The sequence below is a fragment of the Balaenoptera musculus genome, chromosome 20, assembly GCF_009873245.2.
Source record: "Balaenoptera musculus isolate JJ_BM4_2016_0621 chromosome 20, mBalMus1.pri.v3, whole genome shotgun sequence".
Classification (NCBI taxonomy): domain Eukaryota; kingdom Metazoa; phylum Chordata; class Mammalia; order Artiodactyla; family Balaenopteridae; genus Balaenoptera; species Balaenoptera musculus.
Genome location: NC_045804.1, coordinates 36,800,913 through 36,816,748, shown reverse-complemented (window position 1 = coordinate 36,816,748; position 15,836 = coordinate 36,800,913). Strand labels below are relative to the sequence as shown.

Below are 15,836 nucleotides of genomic sequence, written 5' to 3'. Positions count from 1 at the left end.
GGAAGGCGGACTCCCAACCACTGGACCACCAGGGAAGTCCCACAATGCATTTTTAAAAGTTCGTTATACACCTGATAGACATTTTTGTTTGTTCTACTTTTTGAGCATTATGGATAAAGCTGCTCTGACGTTCTTGTAAGTGTTCCTTGGTGGGTATATGCTGCACCCATCTCTCTTGGATTTGCGTGTCATAGTGTAGGTATATGTTTAACTTTAGTAGATATTGCCAACCAGTTTTCCAAAGTGGTTTTACCAATATGTACTCCTACCAGCAATGTATGAAAGTTTCATTTGCTCCACATTTTCATTAGCTCCTAGTGTTGTCAGTCTTACTAATTTTAATCATTTTTTTGTGTATGTGTTGGTATCTCATTGTGGGGGTTTAAAGATGCTTTTGTTCTGCAATAATTTTAAACTTTCAGAAAATTTTATAACTAGTACAAGGAACTCCTGTTACTCATTACCCAGATTTACCAATGAGGACATTTTGCCCCTTTTGCTTTATCATTCTCTCATTTTTTTTTTCTGTGAAGATTTTTTTCTGAACCATTTATAAGTAGGAGAATTTATGCCCCCCTTTTCCATAAATAATTCAGTATATATTTCCTGGGAATAAGCACATTATCTTTTACAACCATAGCACTATTATCAAAACCAGGACATTTAAATTTGATACAATACTATTTTGTAATCCACAGTCCATTTTCTGGTTTCACCATTTGTCCTAATAGTCTTCTTTATAGGTTTTCTTACATTTTCACTTTATTAATATTGTCTTTTTTTTTTTTTTAATATTGTCTTTTGATGAAAGAAATCCAGATCAGATTTTAAGTGGTTTACTCTATTCTTTTTTTTTTTTTTATTTTTGGCTGCCTTGGGTCTTTGTTGCTGTGCGTGGACTTTCTCTGGTTGTGGCTGCGGCGAGCAGGGGATACTCTTTGTTGTGGTGCGTGGGCTTCTCATTGCAGTGGCTTCTCTTGTTGTGGAGCACGGGCGCTAGACGCGCAGGCTTCAGTAGTTGTGGTGTGCGGGCTCAGTAGTTGTGGCGCACGGGCTTATTTGCTCTGTGGCATGTGGGATCTTCCTCGACCAGGGCTCAAACCCGTGTCCCCTGCATTGGCAGGCGGATTCTTAACCACTGCACCACCACGGAAGCCTGGTTTACTCTATTCTTAATGCTTTTTGTATCCTTGTTTACTCTAAGGCCATGAAGATATTCTCCTGTGTTTTCTGTTAGAAGATTGTTGTTATTATCTTTAGGTTTATAATCCTTTTGAAATTTTTGGTGTATGGTATGACATAGGGGTCAAAGCTTTTTTGAATTAAAAAAAGAAAAAAAAACAACTAACTCATTCAGCACCATTTCCTGAAAGGACCATTCTTTCCCCACCAAATATGAGCATGTAATTCTTGCCAGATCTGTGTTTTTGCTCTTTTTGTTTGTTTGTTTTTTGGTCTCTTTTCAAATTGATTTTTAAAACCTTTTTATTTTGAAATAATTATAGACTCATGGGAAGTTGCAGAATATTAGAGTTCAGGGTACAGTGCCCCCTGTGTCCCCCAGAGGTGACATCTTATGTGAACTGTAGTACAGTATCAAAACCAGGAAATAGACATTTACAATGATTTTTCAAAAAATTTTGTAGTTTGTCTTTTCCAGTTTTATTTAGATATAATTGACCTACTACATTGGTTTTTTTTTTTCCTCTGTGCTGAGCAGCATGTGGGATCTTAGTTCCCTGACCAGGGATCGAACCGGTGTCCCCTGCATTGGAAGCACAGAGTCTTAACCACTGTACCATCAGGGAAGTCCCTACGTTGATTTTTTTTTAAATTTTATTTATTTTTTATACAGCAGGTTCTTACTAGTTATCTATTTCATTCATATTAGTGTGTACATGTCAATCCCAATCTCCCAATTCATCCCCCGCCCCCACATTGATTTTTAACACCATAAATTATGGTCATTTTGCCCATTTTGAACTGTATCTAGATGGATTCATATGATATGAACTCAGTTTTTTTTAATATATATATTTATTTATTTATTTTTGGCTGTTGGGTCTTCGTTGCTGCACACGGGCTTTCTCTAGTTGCAGTGAGCGGGGGCTACTCTTCGTTGCGGTGCGCGGGCTTCTCGTTGCAGTGGCTTCTCTTGTTGTGGAGCCCGGGCTCTAGGCACACGAGCTTCAGTAGTTGTGGCACGTGGGCTCAGTAGTTGTGGCTTGCAGGCTCTAGAGCGCAGGCTCAGTAGTTGTGGCACACGGGCTTAGTTGCTCCGCGGCATGTGGGATCTTCCCGGACCAGGGCTTGAACCCGTGTCCCCTGCATTGGCAGGCAGATTCTTAACCACTGTGCCACCAGGGAAGCCCATGAACTCAGATTTTCATCTGCAGACACAATGATTAATCTTGAGACTTAAGTCCATTTTTTTTTTTCAATTGACCACATATGAATATTCTTCAACTCTGGCCTAGGGGTTATTTGCAGCTAGACAGAGTGTGCATTGATCACATGGTTCTCATTTATGCCTTGCTTTTTATCTTCTTTCTTTATGTGTACGTTTCTGGTTTAAAGAGTGTTGGTCAGCTTGATGTGAACTATCAGAAGTGATAACAAAATTAATAAATAATTGTTTTAAAAGGCGAATACTATTTTAAATAAGAAATTAACTAAAATTATAATGCATGAAAGTATGCAAATACAAATTACATATGTTTGTGACTCATTCTTGCCATTATTGGCGTTTTGGACCAGGTGATTCTTTGTTATGGGGGGCTGTTCTATACATTGTAGTTGCCACATCTGTGGCCTCCATCTACTAGATGCCCAAAGCAACTCCCTGAATTGTGACAATTAAGAACGTCTCCAGACATTGCCAAACATCCTCTGGTTAAGAACCACAACTCCAGAGAAAATTTTGGTTGAAACTACTGGCTTAGGTACATATAATTTGATGGGAAAAGTTGTTGTGTGTAGTTAAGAATACCAAAGAGTTACTGTGCATATATATGTACACACACACACCACACACCCGCTTTAGTAAGAATTGTTTAAAAATGGAACTGAAATATCCGTATTATTAAATATTAAAATTATTAAAGTGCTATCCATTATAAACCTGTTCTTTCCCTTAATATTCATTCAAGTTGATTGGCAATAATCAATTGTCTCATTTTTTTCAGGTGGGAAGAGTGAGATAATAGAAAGTATTAGTTTTCTGGGGACCTTAAAAAGAAATGGAACTAGGATTTCTATTTTCTAAATTTTGTTCATATTCAATGTAATGTTTGAATTTTGGACATAGGACCAAAGGAATGAAATGGAGAATTTCTGATTTCCTAATTTTTGATTCGACTTACCTGTGAGTTTCAGTATTTTCCGGGAATCTTGATTTTACATTAGCAGTTGGGAGAATTCTTCATAAGGCTCTCTAGAACTGTGATCATGTCTAATGGTCTTTGTATCTCTGGTGCCAAGTACATTGGCAGTTAGTAGGGTGTGTGTGTTTGTGTGTGTGGGTGTATTTACATATATATTTACACATGTACGTGTATATATATATATGCACATGTATATATGTGTATACACGTTTAATAAATGTGTTTCAAGATTTCAGCCTTTTGCTGGATATTTTCATCAAAGTATGCTAGAGACTCAATATCAGAAAGATCCAAAATAAATTTCATAATCTTTTGTTGTTTGCTCTCATTCCATTCCATTCCCAATTTATCCCTTCTTCCTAAAATCTCCTTTTTTAAATTAATTAACAGAAGTCTCATTTTTCCGTTCAGCCATACTGAAACTTTAGGGTCTATGCCACGTATTAAGAGGTGTAAATGTAACTAAGGGCTGAGCCCTCCCTTGAGGAGATCATATTTTACTTGTGCGCGATGTCACTACATAATTGCAGTCTGTGTCAGTGCTTCCCAAATGGGAGTGATTTTGCCCTCAAGGAAACATTTGTCTATGTCTGCAGACATTTTTTATTGTCACTGTTAGGAGCTGCTACTGGCATCTAGTGGATAAAAGCCAGAGATGCTGTTAAACATCCTACAATGTACAGGACAACCTCCCACAACAAAAATTGTTCAGTCCGAAACGTCAGTAGTGCTGAGAAGCCCTGGTCTATGAGATTTGTGCTACGTTGGAGGGTTCAGTAGAGTGCTGTAGAACACTGAGCAGTGTTGGGATACTTTGGGGAATTTTGACACTTGTGTTGCATAGTAAAGTTTCATAATATTAATATAAATAATGGCAACTATTTAAAAAAATAATCGGAGTGTACCACACACATTACTTTAGGCACATTGCCCATTATTGTCTCATTATCCTGTCAGTTTAACTAGTTAGTGTTATTCCTGTTTTACAGATGAAAAAAATTGAAGCTCATATTTAACCAGCTCAGCTTCTTTAATAGATGCCTTAAAAAAGAGACTATTTTTTATTTATTTTAAAAAATAAATTTATTTATTTATTTTTGGCTGCGTTGGGTCTTCGTTGCTGCGCGCAGGCTTTCTCTAGTTGTGGTGAGCTGGGGCTACTCTTCGTTGTGGTGCGCGGGCTTCTCATTGTGGTGGCTTCTCTTGTTGTGGAGCACGGGCTCTAGGTGCGTGGCCTTCAGTAGTTGTGGCTCGCGGGCTCTAGAGTGCGGGCTCAGTAGTTGTGGCGCACGGGCTTAGTTGCTCTGTGGCATGTGGGATCTTCCTGGACCAGGGCTCGAACCCGTGTTCCCTGCATTGGCAGGCGGATTCTTGACCACTGCACCACCAGGGAAGTCCCAAAAAAGACTATTTTTTAGAGCAATTTTAGGTTCATAGTAAAATTGAGCTGAAAGTACAAAGAGTTCCCATATACCTCCTGCCCCCCCAAACACACAGCCTCCCTGCTACCAGCATTCCACATCAGGAGTGGTGCATTGTTAGAATCGATGAACCTACACTGACACATCATTATCACTAAGAGTCCATGGTTTACATTAGGGTTTACTTCCAGTGTTGTACATGCTATGGGTTTTGACAGATGTATAATGACGTGTACCCACCATTAGAGTGTTTTACAGAATAGTCTCACTGCCCTAAATATCCTCTGTGTTCTGCCTATGTATGCACTACTGTAAAAGTCTTGTGGGCACCCTTCTCTGGCAACCACTGGTCTTTTTACTGTCCATGTAGTTTTGCCTTTTCCAGAATGTCATATAGCTGGAATCATACAGTATGTAGCCATTTCAGATTGGCTTCTTTCACCTAGTAATATGCATTTAAGTTTTCCCCATGTCTTTTCATGGCTTGATAGCGCATTTGTTTCTAGTGCTAGGTAATATTCCACTGTCTGGAGGTACCACAGTTTATTTATGACAGACACTTTTAAAAAATTAAGATATACATACTATAAAATGTACAAATCTCAAGTCTGTAGTTTGATGACTGTGTGTGTGTGTTTTATATATGTTTATATGCAAATAAGTCAAACTACCATTGAGAACAAAATGTAGAACATTTTTCTTACTCAGAAAGTTCCCCAGTCACTATTAGCCCCAAGGTAATCACTATTCTGACCATAGATTAGCTTTGCCTCATTGAACTTCACATAAGTAGAGGTACACAGTATGTGCTACTTTGTGTCTGTCTTTTGCACTATGTCTTTTTAAAATTCACCCATGTTGTTGCATGTTGCAGTAGTTGTTTTTAAATTTTTATTTATTTTCCTTTTTTTTTTGGCTGCGTCGGGTCTTAGTTGTGGCACACGGGATCTTCGTTGAGGCATGTGAGATCTTTCGTTGCGGCGCGCAGTCTCTTCATTGCGGTGTGCGCGCTTCTCTCTTGTTGTGGCGTGTGTGTTTTCTCTCTCTAGTTGTGGCATGCAGGCTCTAGGGCGTGTAGGCGCTGTGGTTTGTGGCACGCAGGTGCACCCAATAGTTGTGGCATGCGGGCTTAGTTGCCCCACGGCATGTGGGATCTTAGTTCCTGGACCAGGGATTGAACCTGCGTCCCCTGAATTGGAAGGTGGATTCTCTTCCACTGGACCACCAGGGAAGTCCCAGTAGTTTGTATTTTCAATTTTTTTTCATTACTGGGTTTTATTCCATGGATTGAATGTACCACAGTTTGTTTAGCTCTTCTTTTGATGAGCATTTGTATTTCTGGCTTTTGGCTATAGTGAATAAAGCTCCTATGAACATAATTGTAGATTTATGTACTCTAGGAGTAGAATTTCTGGGTCATAGGTTAGGCATGTATTTAACTTTATTAGAAATTACCTGGAGTTTTCCAAAGGGGTTGTACCATTACACACTTATATCTGCAATATCTGAGAGTTCTAGTTGCTCCATTTCCTGCGACCATTGGTGCTGTCAGTCATTTTTTTTTTAATAAATTTATTTATTTTATTTATTTATTTTTGGCTGCATTGGGTCTTCATTGCCGTGCGCGGGCTTTGTCTAGTTGTGGCGAGCGGGGACTACTCTTTGTTGCAGTGCGAGGCTTCTTATTGTGGTGGCTTCTCTTGTTGCAGAGCACGGGCTCTAGGTGCACGGGCTTCAGTAGTTGTGGCTCGCAGCCTCAGTTGTGGCTCACGGGCTCTAGAGCGCAAGCTCAGTAGTTGTGGTGCACGGGCTTAGTTGCTTCACAGCATGTGGGATCTTCCCGGACCAGGGCTCAAACCCGTGTCCCCTCCATCGGCAGGCGGATTCTTAACCACTGCGCCACCAGGGAAGCCCCTGTCAGTCATTTTTTTAATCATCTTGTCAATATTACAAGTTTGTGTGATACCTGTTTTACAGAAGAAGAAAACCTTAGGCGTCTTTTTGATATAATCCGTTTCTCTTTGGTTAGATTTCTACTGCAAAGCTATCTTCAATCAACAGATTATATCAGGGTAGGTTTACAATATGACAAACTCTTTTAAAAGTGGAAAAAGTCTATAAGCCAAAATTGGCTTATCTGCAGCACTGTTTTCTCTCTTTCCCTTTTCAATTGGACATGTATTCAGCATGAAATAAAATAACGAGTTAAAGGGAATCCAGTTTGCGTGTCTGAGTGATTATGAAGTGTTTATGACAGCTGCTAGGCTGACACTCTCTGTAATGGTGTTACATTGGCTTCTGAACACCTTCCAGTCTGCCTCCAGGCGTGTGTGTCTGTGTAGTCTGAGTGGTTTTACATTAACATCCACCCTGAGTAAGATCTTTTGACTACAGAAGTGTTACTTGCAAATGGAAGATACCATTAGGGCTGCTTCAAAGCTCTGGAATGGTATTTGGATTGGTGATGCTGAAGTAATGGCTCGAGTTTTGAAGTGTAATGTCTAAATCTGCGTTGCATAACCGGAGGAACGTGTGAGTTTAAACTGCTTTTCTTTGATCTTCCTTTCAAAAACCAGGCTGAAGGGGAAAGGTTAAAGTTGCCTTAAAATATTCCTCTCTATGTGTGTAAAAATTTGGAAGTATGAAAATATGATTACAAATTCCATTCATTATTTATGTTCTGCGGTTTTCATATTGTTTTTGAAACTTACTTCCTTCTTGCCTCAAGTTTTGTATTTTGAATTTAGTGTCAAGACCAAAATACAGACTCGGTTGCTGTCTGCTTTATGTGGTTAGCAAATATCTGTTCTATAAGTTGTTAGTCCTCACAAATATGCATTTTAGGTGGTTTTTGTGGTTTGCATTTTTTTCTTGATGGCATACAGAGTAGGTTATGGAGATACTGACACTCTGACATTAACTGAATCATTTGTGGTTAGCTAGGCAAAAATAAAACAAAAAGCTTGTCCCCTCCTTCCTCCTACTTTTAGGAGCTTTCAAAAGAATTACTTTTTTACCGTTAGGAATACTTTCCTCAATGTGTGCTATCTTAAGTTTTTGATATTGTTGGAGCAGAACTGTAGCACGTAAAATGACCACCTGGCATTGACTTGTTCAAGAAAAAAACCCTGAGTTTAAAAACTGTTTTTGAATACAGTATTAATGGGAGATTCTGATGCCTCTTTGATCTGGGCATTTGGGGGGAATATTTTTCTCTGTTTCCTTATGTCTAAAATGAAAATATATCATCAGATTGGCTCACAGGGTGAGAGAGAGCTAGAGAGAGAGCTTGCTTTGTAGTTGTGATCATTACTCATGTAGCTACGTGCTGTCCTTCTGTTGCTTAGGAACCAAATACCTTAGTATAGATGATACTTCCCTCTCCTTCCCTTGTCTCTTGTTTTATGTTTTTAAATTTTTACCCTTTCTCTCTAACTAAAAAAAATACATACATACATACATATATATATATGTATGTATTTACCTTTTCTCCTTATTAAAAAAAATTATTGTTGTTACTTTGTAAGTTAACAAAACTGGCAGGAATTCCCTGGCAGTCCAGTGATTAGCACTCCGCAGGCTTCCACTGCAGGGGGCCCGGGTTCTATCCCTGGTTGGCACAGTGTGCCCAGAAAAAAAAAGAAAGAGAAAAGAACACCAGGGCTTTCCTGGTGGTGCAGTGGTTAAGAATCCACGTGCCAATGCAGGGGACACGGGTTCGAGCCCTGGTCTGGGAAGATCCCACATGCCACGGAGCAACTAAGCCTGTGCGCCACAACTACTGAGCCTGCACTGTAGAACTCGCAAGCCACAGCTACTGAGCCTGTGTGCCACAGCTAGTGAAGCCCACGCGCCTAGAGCCCGTGCTCCACAACAAGAGAAGCCACTGCAGTGAGAAGCCTGCGCACCGCAACTAAGAGTAGCCCCTGCTCGCCTCAACTAGGGAAAGCCCACACGCAGCAATGAAGACCCAATGCAGCCAAAAATAAGATAAATAAAATAAGTAAATTTATTTTTAAAAAAAACACCAAAAACTGTCATGAACCAATCTTCGTTTTAAAGAACTTCATCAGTTCAGTTGTGTTGTATGTATGATTACTACATGTGAAACAATTAGCAAAGTGATAACTTATATACTTGTTTATTTAAATAGACCAAGTAAGGTCCTCTTGTTACTTTAGAAACTGAATTATTTAGTGTAAAATGTTATCGGCTCTTCATTCCTCCCATCTCTCTATATTTTTACCTTTTATCCCTATTTTGGGTGGGGTGGGTATCAAGGAAGGTTAAAATTTATTTGTGGAATTTTCACATTTTTCATGTATATGAAAATAAACACTAATATACTATTTTTAAAGCAGTTTTAGGTTTACATGAAAGTTGAGCAGAAAGTACAGAGAATTCCCATGTATCCCTCATCCCCCGCATTTTCCCCTATTAACATCTTGCATTAGTGATGCGCCACGTGGCTTACAAGATCTTAGTTCCTGGACCAGGGATTGAACCTGAGCCCACGGCAGTGAAAGTGCTGAGTCTTAACCACTGGACCACCAGGGAATTCCCGAGGTACATTTGTTAAACTTGGTGAACCAGTATTGACACATTATTAACTAAAGTCCATAGTTTACATTTTTCTCCTTAATGAAAAAGTTTTATTTGTTATTACTTTTTAACTTTAAAACTAATGAAGCACTGTTCTTATTAAGGACTTCATTTCAATTGTGTCTATGTGGCTGGTACATGTGAGACAATTAGAAAAGATTGATAATTCTACATTTGTTTATTTAAATGGACAGTTTTTACATCACTCTTGGTAAGAAAACCTGTTGCAGGTAAAAACATTACATTAACCCAGAAAGGTTGGATTGAGTGTGGGATATTTGCCGGCGAGAGTGGCGACTGCCTTGATCTTGAGCGGGAGTGTGAAGACCAGTGTGATAAAACCTGCTGCCCAGATGAGGTGCTGCTTGCCACTCTGATAGTAGTCCTTTTCTTGAGAGCTGAAAAGCTTAGGAAGTAATATACCAGTGGGTTCAAGAATGAGTTGTACCAAAATGTGTTTTATGATGTGGTGTTATAACAAATTTCCAGATATTAAATGTTAACAACATGTTTTGAAAACAGGGAGACAAAGGCAAATTAAGTACCATGAAGACTGAATAATGATGCCAACATAGACTTAGTCGTTTATTTATCAGTTCATTCATTTAACAAGCATCTTCTTGATTTAACTCTCTTGTTTCATATTTTATTTTTTAATTTTTATTTATTTATTTATTTATTTTTGGCTGTGTTGGGTCTTCGTTGCTGTGCGAGGGCTTTCTCTAGTTGCGGCAAGTGGGGGGCCACTCTTCATCGCGGTGCGCGGGCCTCTCACTGTCGCGGCCTCTCTTGTTGCGGAGCACAGGCTCCAGCCGCGCAGGCTCAGTAGTTGTGGCTCACGGGCCTAGTTGCTCCGCGGCATGTGGGATCTTCCCAGACCAGGGCTCGAACCCATGTCCCCTGCATCGGCAGGCAGATTCTCAACCACTGCGCCACCAAGGAAGCCCTCTTGTTTCATATTTTAAATACACAGTTTAACACCTTTGCTTTGTTAGATAGATATGTCGTTACCCTTATTATAAAGCCAAACTCAGATTTAGCAAATTTGTATAGGTTATAAACAGAAGTCTGGTTTATTTTCTACCGTAATAAACTGTTGGAGTCGTTGATGTTGCTAATGTGATATTTGTAACTGATGATCTGTCATACTGTACGCACTTGGCATTGTTGCTATAGGCCATGATTTCGGGAAAGGAATAAAACTTCCAGGGTCTTACCTGTGGGCTGCTTTTACTCTCTTTGATTTTCCAAGTGGAATCAGAGGCATTACTTGTTTGGAAAACTCAGGTGTGAAAGATATTTTTGACTGAAAGTCAGGATGTGCTTGAGATAAACACAAAGAATTCTTTTTCTGATGTCTTTTATGTCTGATGGCTTGGTCTTTTAATTTATATTTCCAGTCTAAAAATGCCCTACTGTATATGACGTAGCCATTTTGAAAAATAGGTAAATTAATACCTCTTTTTAAGTTTTTTATTTTAGAGATTAAAGCTTGCTGAAGTATTTATCAAGGAAAAAAAAACTGCTAATCATTACCTTTTGTATTCGAACTGCTTGAGTTATAGGGGAAAGATATAGTAATTTTTGTATGTTTCCTATCTTTAATAGGGACTGAATTTGCTTTGAATGTTTGTGTGAAGTTTTACAAATCAACATTTTTCCACTTCAAGGGCTATCATTTTGTTATAACCCAATCATTGTACCTTATATGGGGGGAGAGTTTGCTTATTACTGGATTTGGAATTAAGATATGAATTCAGTTAGGTATAAAAAGCTCTAGTTTTTCCAGAGCTGCTGAAATGAGTTCTTGAATCTCATTCATAATGCTGGAAATCAAGGGTCCTTCAGGACAAAACTCTTACATCATGAGCCCTGATGGAGGGCCACTATAATAAAGCCTGTTTGTTTATTTAGTTTGAGGCAGCGTTGCTTTTCCAAAGGAGACTGATTTATGCATTTTACTCACTGTGCATAATAGATCTAAATCCATAATTTCTTACAATCAGGCAAATATATTGGGCAAGAGACTTTATCAGATTGCTCATGAGATAGTATAACTAAATTCCAATAATAATATGAAAGGGTGAAACCTCCTTTGAAGAAAATGCAAATTAAAATGACAGTGAGAATCCCACTGAACATCCACCAGAATGACACCAACTGTTGGATGTGGAGCAGGTAGAGAACTCTTCTACACTGGTAAATTGTTCAGTTACTGTTTTGTTAAAATCTACAAAATATGCACATATTCCTAATATAGAAGCAACTTCAGTAGTATATACCCAAAAGAAATACTTAAATATGGTCACTAAATGCCATGTGCAAGAATATTCATAGTAATATTCCTTATGATGTTACCAGTTTAAAAATGGTAAAATCATGACACTCATACAACTGTAAAATGGACATGTGTCATAAATTTTATTTAACTTATTAATGAGGTGTTAGACAAGTTAACGCCGGTTCAAAGGAGAATCTGAAGAACAGATATAGGGAATAAGGAATGCTGAAATGACCCTGTTAAGAGATGCAAACCTAGCTAATAGCCTGTTGGGAAAGTGTACTGCTTGGAATCTTTTTTATGAGCGGAATTCAATTGTATCTCTACTAAACAAGATTCATTTGCATTTCTGTGGGCAAGAGTCAATTGCCTTACTATCAGTTTTCTACAACTTACAGTATTGTAAAATAGCCCAGTCAAGACAAAGGTGCAGATTCTTATAGAATCAAATAATCCCAAAGGATCCACTGTAGAACTCTTGGTAATCCACTGGAAGAACACACAGTAATCTTTTTCCCATTCGAAAGTTTGTTGCAATTTTTCCTCATATCTTATGAGCCCAAAACTAGAAACAACCTAGAAGTCCAGCAACCAACAGTAGAATGGATAAATTGTATTTTTCATGCAATGGGAATCTATATAGCAACAGAAATAAAAAACTACAATCATATGCAACAATACAAATGAATTTCACAGGCATGTAATGTGTGAAAGAAGCCATTCACAAGAGAGTACATACTACGTGATTCCATTTAAATAAATTTGAAGAAGTAAAACTTATGTGTGAGAAGTGTTAGAAGTCAAGATAGTGGTTATGGTTATTCTTGCCTTGGGCTTGTGACTGCGAAGCGGTGTGGAGGGACCTTCTGAGTATCCGTAATGTTCTGTTTCTTGATGTCTCTGCTGGTAACAGAGGTGTATTAACATTGAAAATTCGTTAAGCTGTACATATACCTAAGATTTATGTATTACTTCTAAGTCTGTTATCTTTGAGTAAAGTTTACTAAAAAGAATCAATTGGAGACCACAATTCTCCATTTGACCAGTGTCTAAAAGGGAAGTTGGGGGTGTAAATATGTACTATTGTCCTCATTCTGTGTCGTTGTAGAGCATTATTATTATTGTCCTTTGTGTTTGATTGAATTTTCTATTTTGTAGTCAGATGCCTTTGAAAAGTCATCAGGATTTCAGAAACAAGTTTGGTTCTGAGGGCTAGATGACCTTCATGTGCTTTCAGAATTCTCTAAAAGCACTTATAAAGCTCCCCTTCCCCCCACCCCAAGCTTTTATAGCCTTTTCTCTGTGTGTATGATTGTCTCGGCTGTTATAATTTCCTTTTGCCTTAGGTTGAGCTGTGAGATTCTAAACTTGTACTCCCCCCCCACCCCTTTTTGGTTTGGTATGTAATTTGCATATTTTCACCATGTGAAAGCTATTTTCTATGGTTGGAAAAGATTTTTTTCCAACAGTGTGAACAAATCATTCTTTGTTCTCCTTATTGTGCCTCCAAACTGGTACGTCCGGTTTATGCTCCAAACAACAAAAGCCTGTCATCAGAAATTAAAATGCCAGTAAGAACAAAGGCAGAGACCCATGAGGAACTATTGGAGAGGTTTCCTCCCTGTTTGCTCCTCTCCCCAAGTTACTGCAGTTGCCAGGAAGTTGGAACATTGCTTGATACACGCCTTCCTTGTAGTTCTACCCTTGTATTTATTATTGTTGGTTTAAAAGTGAACTTAGAGCTCCTGGTAATTCTTCTCAGGATCAGTAAAATCCTCATCTCAGAGATTCTTTGCTCTTTTCAATGAGCTCTTTCTAAGAAACCTAAAAATCACTTTGAAAGCCTTAAAAAAACTTCATCAGTTTTGCCACTCATTTATTTGAGAGCAAAATTACCAGTGAACATACTGTATAGAATGATTAGAGGCAATTGAAAACGGCAGCTAAAGCGGAGCCTGTAAGGACATATCCATTCTCTCTGTGTCCTACCTAAAATGTGCACGTCTTATCTATATACACGTTATTAGCACTGTCTCTGTTCTGAAATTGTATTCCAGTATAGAGTTTGCCTATATTATTGGGAGAGTTCTCTCCTGTGGGAAGTTTGACATTTGTGACTCACTTAGGATACTTCAGAATTATGCTTCTAACAATTTTGATTTTAACATGTTCACAAATTTCTATTCATAGTAATAGTGCTTCTCCCCACCTCCCTTCCCTGATGTGATAATTAAAGATTCTAGGACCTTAACTTAGAGGTAATGAAGGATCGGTAATGAATGTGGAGATGCATTTTGTAATCACTCCTAATGTTTTTTTCTTACCTGTTGCTGTACATTTAAAGAGGGATTTAGAGTAGAAGCTTAGAATAGAATAGGGCATTTAGGTTTGTTTTAAAAGCCGTTATGCTCAAAAGCATGGTGTGTTCAGATTTCAGAATGTTTTGTATATCAAAGTAAGCTCTTGGGTATTAAATCCAGTGATAACAAACGTTTATCATATTGTGAATATGCCAAGACAGGTTTGTTTTATTCTTTATTGTTTAGTATAATTTAGTATAGCAGCTCAGTTAAATGTGATTAGACTTTTTAACTTTAAAGCTTTATTTGATAGGACCAAAAGCTAAATGCTAGACTTGTGGCATATGGAAATAATAGTACAGAGCAGTGAATTTTGTGTTAGAATACTATGATTTGTTATAGGTATAAACCTTATTTGTGAGAGGTGGTTTTCATTACTCTGAATTATAATTTCAGTGCAATTTCTACAGTATTGTTTTATAATTTATTTTTCATTGCATTCTTAGTAGAAATAGTATGTATATTGAAGAATACTATTTATCCATTGCCCAACAAACAATCTCTTTTCAAAAAGTAAATGACTTGGCAGCTTTGGAGATAGCCAGTAATGCATCTATAATGTAGTTGGACTGTATTAGTGATTTACCTTTCGTTGGAAGTGTTCTTAAAATCAACGAGGTGATGGTAATTTTTAGATTTCAGAGAATGTGTGATTACTACATTGGGTGGGAGATTGAACAAAGTGACCCTTTAAGGATTTTTATAAACTGAAAATTCTGTTCTATAAGAATAAAATGTGGACTTAAGAGCTGCAGTATATAATGTCAATGGTATTTCATTTAGAAAATTAATGTTTACAGAGGAATTTGTAGAGAGGTAAATTTAAGAAGTAAATTTAAGTTTGCTATACTGAGTTTGTAGCTTTTGTGTGTTTAATTGGTGATAGGTGGTGCTATTGTTGCATAGTTAGTGGGAAGAGCCTAGCATTCCTCATATCTTCTGCTTCCCAAGTGCTGTAGAGGGATTTGCCATTGTGGCCAATAAATACATTTTAATAATTATTTTTATAAGCTAAATGAATATGATGGCTCTTTGGGTATTACCATAATTTAACATTTATAAGAGACAAAAATATTGACAGTTTGCAGCTCTTAAATTCAGGTAGAAGAGAAGCTGAAGATCTAAAAAAGTAGTTAATCTAAAAGACAGCTCTGCAGATTTATAGTTTAATATTGGAAGATTGATAAGCCTTTTATAATGTATACAATGTTGATATTTTAAACTCCTTGTTTGGCAGGCCTATTTTTAAAAAAATACCATCAGCGTGTTTATGGAATGTTTATCATTTTTATATCTGTTGTAAGTTCTTAGGTATTTAGAACGAGTTATTTCTATATCTCTTGTAAGTTTTTGGGTATTTAGAGCGAGTTTTATAATATTTGCCATTTTCCCTATCTGATATTACATATTCCATCAAACACTTGAGAATTAAGAAAATGTATTGGAAACTACAGTACCACTTATAGTAGTCTGGAAAGCCTTTCTTAACATTATGATTTAATATGTTCAGTATTTCAATTAGCAAATTGTTCTTTTGAACCACTAATTCTGAAAAGCAATTGTTTTCACACTTGACACAAATATTAGTCTACCTCTTTTACTTTGGGATTAATAGACTGCTGTACTGTTTATATCTGAGGAACAGATCTGATATGACTGAAAATGAACGGACATTCATACGTGTTTGATCTATGTGTGTAATAAGAATAATGACATATAAAGATGCGTACATATTTTTTTATGCATAGAATACTGAAATTTAAAGCATCTTGAGGTCCTTTAGCACCTT

At 37.6% G+C, this 15,836-nt stretch overlaps 1 protein-coding gene across 1 annotated transcript in view; it reads left to right on the top strand.

The window, feature by feature from the left end:
• Window positions 1-15,836, top strand: part of BCAS3 (BCAS3 microtubule associated cell migration factor) — a 572,763-nt gene that overhangs the window by 31,472 nt on the left and 525,455 nt on the right.